The sequence below is a fragment of the Austrofundulus limnaeus genome, unplaced genomic scaffold (assembly GCF_001266775.1).
Source record: "Austrofundulus limnaeus strain Quisiro unplaced genomic scaffold, Austrofundulus_limnaeus-1.0 Scaffold11, whole genome shotgun sequence".
Classification (NCBI taxonomy): Eukaryota; Metazoa; Chordata; class Actinopteri; order Cyprinodontiformes; family Rivulidae; genus Austrofundulus; species Austrofundulus limnaeus.
This window is the reverse complement of record NW_013952413.1, coordinates 885,671-891,806: the sequence shown is the minus strand read 5'-3', so window position 1 is coordinate 891,806 and position 6,136 is coordinate 885,671. Positions and strand designations below refer to the sequence as shown.

The 6,136-nt window shown below is 35.9% G+C and overlaps 1 protein-coding gene across 3 annotated transcripts in view; it reads left to right on the top strand.

The window, feature by feature from the left end:
- lingo2 (leucine rich repeat and Ig domain containing 2) overlaps window positions 1-6,136 on the top strand; it is a 196,220-nt gene that overhangs the window by 67,362 nt on the left and 122,722 nt on the right. The gene's annotated exons all lie outside the window — the stretch shown is intronic.

Below are 6,136 nucleotides of genomic sequence, written 5' to 3'. Positions count from 1 at the left end.
GCACAATTTAAGAACAAATCTTTGCGTACGAACAGTTCTTGCATGAGGCCCAATGTTTTCAGTTTGATGCAAATACAAGGATGTGTGTGTGTGTGTGTGTGTGTGTGTGTGTGTGTGTGTGTACTAGCCAAGATTTAAACAAATATGACATACTTTTTAAAGTATTTTATGTAAATGCTCCTCTTGTTCGTGCTTTTTGAATCACCGTTTTAGCTGTAGTCTTGCACTCTTTTCAACCCCTTCAGCAGGATTTCCACCCGGGGTTACTCAGGGGACTGCAGCAAACAAGCGGTGACGATGAGATAGGTCTCCTTTTTAAAGAAATACTATTCACCATCTTCTGATTGTGACTCTTTTAAAGCTCCCCTTTAGTGAGAGCTTATATCCTAAACTCTTAGCTCAATAACTCAATTCCAGTCTTATCTTGGGCACAAGGAAAAGATTTAGAGTGAGGCAGGAGAGCTCACTCTCGCTCTCTGTAGGATGCTTCCCACAGGCCAGACTGTAAAGAATTATAGCAGACCCCCATCAATGATGTCTTTGAGAGATTACCATGAAGATGTGCGTTAATAACACGGCGCAGCGTGCGACAACGAATGGTTTATTGATGGATTCTTCAGAGGCAACTGCAACACAAGGTGCTCTGACAAATGGGTCTGCAAAAAGCAGAACATGGAGAGTTTTTAAATGATGTGGTCCTTTTTAAGACATTTTTAACGTTTTATTTCAAATTTGAACCCAGTCTGGTACTTGTTTGAATAAACAAGTGTAAAGACATTAATATTTTGTATAATATTGTTAAACTGGGGATCAACAATTTTATTACAGTTCACTAATACTTGGTGTGTTGCACCCGGCATGAGTTTGCATCATTCTAGAAATTCACAAAATTCAATTCAATTTAATAGAGTTCATTTATATAGCACCAAGTCACAACATATGTTGTCTCAGGGCACTGTACATGAAAAAAAAACAATCTAAAGAAGTATGAAATTTTATTTGACTCAAAACACTTGTGTGTGAAAATCAAGCTAATTATGAAGACTGCTGAGGTTTGCAGGCAGAAGAACATTCTGCATGCAGAGATGAATGACCTACATGGATATTTTAAGGCAGACTCTAGTTCATGTGTGAACTAAGTAAATATGTAAAAAAAAGAAAGTAATAAATTAAAAAAAGACAAATGAAAGTACTTGTGACCTCTTTGAAGGAACCTAGTTTATATCTAAGACTGGTATTTTTGACTTTTATGCTCTATAATGGGACTAAGTATATTTTTTAGTAAAAAAAATAGGCATGAATGTTATAATATAAAACATGGGTATATACTATATTGTATACAACTATTATGGTAACAATGATAACCCATTATCAATTTTCTTTTTAGACCTTTTCTATTTTGTGGAGAATATATAAACATCTTAACTTCAACACTGAGAAATCTGAGAATTACCTTTTTTATATGTGTTAAAGCTCTCAAAACTATTATATTTTGTGTAAAATTTTAACATTTTCTGGCTTAACTAGATGTATATTACAGTTTATGTGGACACTGTAGTTTTGCACATTACTTATGATATTGTAAAACCAAAGGAAATTAAAGCTCAATAAATCTTTCTGTCATGAAGCAACAAAGCAGCACTTCAGTGACAGGACACCAGGATGTGATTAGGTATTCACGGGGAATAAAAGGAACATGTTTATACTAATCCATCCTGACGCCAGATATGTGTGTTCCAATTTTCTTCTGTTCATTCTTCATTTGAAGCTTTTTTTCTTCCTCTTCCTTGCCCAGTTCTCAATTTATTTTTTTTGCATTTATTTWTTTATAATCTCAATTTCCTTGTATTTGTATGTCTTGAATTTTTATGAGACTAATTTTTTTTTTTGCATTAGAGCTTGTGAAAAATAAAAATAAATGAATTATATATATTTTTCTGGCAGGACTGGTTCATCCCTGTTTGTTTCCTGCGCCCAGCCTCCTTTTTTTTTTTTTTTGTTCCCTATTTGACATTATTTGGCCAACTTGTTTGTTGTCAGACCCAGTTTGTTTTACTCTGTGTTTGTCTGCCTTTGTATTTGTATTAATGTTTACATGGAGCAAAGGTGTATTTGTCCTCTCCTGTTTGTGTGTGCTGTGAAGTGAAGAGGTTTGCAGGTTTTGTGTACAGAACAATCCACAGAGATGGGCCGTGTCCTACTTATAACGTTCACATGCTCAGGCAGCCTGAAACTTTGGAACGAAGATATTTCAGAAATATATAAAATTCTGGTTCTTCTACAGAATAGTTTCCACAAACAAACAAAAAAAAAACCACTGTACTGCAAGGGTGATGATTCCCAGTTCAACAGTTTATACATTTTAGAGGAATTAATAACTTTTTTCTTTTTTAATTGCAACATTAGAATTTTAAAAGCCTATATGGTTTAAAACTGTATTGCAGACTGTAGGTACACAGGCAGAAGCTTTGACAGATTACAAATATATGTATTAGGGGTGAAACAATACATGCATCTGTATCAAATCATTCAATTCAGCTAGGTTCAATACACAGTTGTGTTGAACAATACAGATTTTGAAAATTAACTTTATCAACTTGTCTTCTGAAGGTGCTYTGTGTTCGACTACTCCACCTAGGCTGCATTGTGGAGCACAGATCCACTGAGAAACTTGCTGTTTCAGCAACAATTATTTTAAAAACTGTACTTATGAGGTTAAACAAACTTTTATAGTTAATTTCAATAAAATACAAGTTAAGAAGGGCCTGGACATTTGACGTTTTTGTATTGAAAAAAAAAGAACCGTGAGACTAAAGCAGTGGTTCTTAACCTGGGTTCGATCGAACCCTAGGGGTCCGATGAGCCAGTCTCAGGGGTTCGGTGGAGCCTCTGCCATGGAGGTAAAAACACACTTGTGTCAAGTCATGATGACATGCCCCGCTTGGCCATCACTTGCTGCAGAGGATCATGTGAGATTGCTTGGCCAATCAGTGCTGGCCCCCAAAAAGTATTTTGTGGATTCAAAATGACAAAAACCAAATTAACTTTAAAATGAATATAATTAAGTTATTAAAAAATGTTAAATTCTTCAAAAAATCCCAGTTTATTTTTTATTAGTAAAATAGTAAAAAATATTTTTKGGGGGCTGAAATTTTTTATGGGGGCAAATTATTTTTTTGGGGCCAGAATAAAGTCATGCATTTGTTGTGAGTTCATGCACTGTGTTGATTTTGTTCTTTGAGCAAGGTGATGTGAATGCACGGCTCATTTTATACACCAGTAAAAAAAACATATATCTATGTCTTGATTTTGGGAAAAAAAATCTTATTTTATTTATCACTAAAATGGGTTCAGTGAATGCGCATACGAAACTGGTGGGTTCGGTACCTCAAAAAAGGTTAAGAACCACTGGACTAAAGTATCAAATCAAACCAAATCGTGAATTTTCTGTATTTGCTGCCCCCTTACAAGAAATCAGTGATTGTCTGCTTCTCTGGCTGTTGCTTAGGATTTATGTTTATTTATGATTCATCAGGAACTGGAATCAAGTTAGGAAATGGTGATTTTGTATATTGTGGAAATTTTAATTTACTAATAGTCCCTTTAAGTGATTTAAATATTTTATAMTTTTATTGTGAGTGTGGGCACGAATGGTTACTTGTGTATTTCTGTGCAGTTCTTGTGATGAATTTGTGATATGTTGAGTTGGTGCCCTGATTTACATAAGCTGTCAGCAGGAAAAAACAACACCAGTCGAGCTGACTCTGAACAGGGAGGATTACACATGGAAAATTAATTTATTTAAATTTAACTTACACATTATCATTGTTCACCTCTTCATAACTAACAGCTTTAACACCTTAAACCTGTCTGGTTAACTCATCTAAAATGACGATATATTTTTTTAAAAAGCTGTTTTGACAAGAACAAATAAGTGTTAGGTATGTTAAAGTAATTTATTTATACATCAAAGGATGAACAAAGTAACCAGACTGGTTCCAAAACCTTTTTGTAGAACAAAGCAGCAACTTCATTAAATCTCACTTCCTAAAAAAAAGCTGCCTGTTAAAAAAACAAAACAAAAGAAGGAACAGGGATGCATGCAGCAGATGGGGTGGCACCAACAAAAAGCTTGATCTCAAAATTGTCAAACCATCGTGGGATAAGATGAACCGTCAGAGACCACAGAGATGTTTAAGATCCACAGAGCTGGGGGAAATTGTCAAGATGCTCAGACCAGCTGGCAAAAACCTTGCAAAAATGTAACTGTGTAAAAAATAATAATGAAAAGCTGATTGTGTTTCAAAAGCAAACATTAGCACCTTAAACATTTTGCATTACTGTCTGTCATATAACCCATTTATTTTGGAATAATACAGTCAGATATAATTTATTTAAACTATACAGCCTTGTAAATATACACAGATAAAATTAAAAAGTTTAGTTTTTTCGTATTTTTATTKTAAACTACCAGTAGACATTATATTTATGAAAATAAACCATGTGTAGTGGTGGTATAGGGTGGGCATTCATTATGATCACATTGAGACAGAAATGCCAGGTTTTTTGCTTTTAATAAAAAAAAAGATTTGAGGTGGAAGACCAAACTGACATCTAACATACCTCTCCAACCTTTGACTTAATGCAATCTTTCTGCGCCAAAGCAAACATTATCTGGGTCATGGAAATACAAATGTCAAGTATTTCAACATGTGAAAGGTTCAGAGATAGACCTTTGAGACCCCGCCCACCCCAACCCCATATCGGTTTTTCCAAGCTTTCCATCAGCTTCTCATCTCTCATTTCTTCTATTTCTTATTCTTATGTCATCTTTTTGCTTTTAATTCCTTCTTTTGATCCCTCTCTGTCCCCATGTTTRCTCTGTAGTGCTCAAGACGTGTCCACTTATTTGCGGAGGACATTTTGGTAATCCTGTGTGGCAGTTGCTGAGGACAGTAGCCAATGGGTGTTTTGTGATGTAATGATCCCTGCCACCACCTTTCAAGTCCCTATGGTCAGTTAAGGGAAAACAAGATGTATGGTAACGGGCCAGGCATAAACATGCAAGAGGAAGAGAAGAGGATGCTAATGAAACCCAGTTTGGAAGAGTTTCAGGCTCTTAGGCTGTACAGGGAAATTAGCTCGTGACAAAAAATCCAAACCTTGGTTTCTAATGTGCGCTTGGATGAAGCATTTTGTCCCCAGATGCTGCGTAAAACCTGGTGAGGGCTGAGATGTAAAGGACAGCTGCTGCTCTGTGGAGCTCTCACAAGTGAATGTATTTAAGCACAGGACTGTGATGCAAGGCTACATCGGAAAAGGGCATGCATGCTTACCAAATGTTGTGTTGTTAATTAAATGTCACATTGGCTTTTAAGCAGCATGGTAAGAGAGAGTTCATTAGGGGWACTGTGGCGTACAGCATACAGAATGTCATAAAAATTATAGAGGTAGAGCAGCACTACATGAAATGTATTTCTGATTTGTCTCTTCAGTTTTCCTCCATGTTTGTAGCTCAAAGTAGACGAACTAAATGTTATCTCTATACAGAATGAGGAAAGTGATTTCATTATGATTTTCCATTTTTAAAGGGATCCACGATTAGTTGTAACATTAGACTTTATTTGATAAATATATATTTTAACTGTAAAATAAAGACTGCAAAATATTGTAGGATGTTTAGTTTTGTCATTTGAAAAATATTTTACATGGACAGAGCCATTTTATTTACATGCAAAGCATTCTGGGTAAATGATGATGGGGATAGGTCATTGGTGTGAGCGAGCTATGTCCACCCTGAAGGTTAATCTTTGACAATATCTGACAATTGTCTCTTTTAAATGAAACCAGAGAGGGGGGAAGATAGAAATGATTCAGTCTACAACTGAAAATGTAGATGGAGGACAACAGAGCTGCTTCATGGAAGAAGAACCTCAGCTTAGCCTGTTAGCCTTTGCACTATTGCGCCAACGCTAAATTGCCTTATATGTATTAGCTCGGACCTAGCACGACAAACAAGCTAAACTGAGGTCCTCCATCCATATCTTCAGTTGCAGGCTGAGTCATTTTTGCGTTCCCCTCTCTGTCATGTGGTTGGAGGACCTCAGTTTAGCTTGTTTGTCGTGCTAGGTCCGAG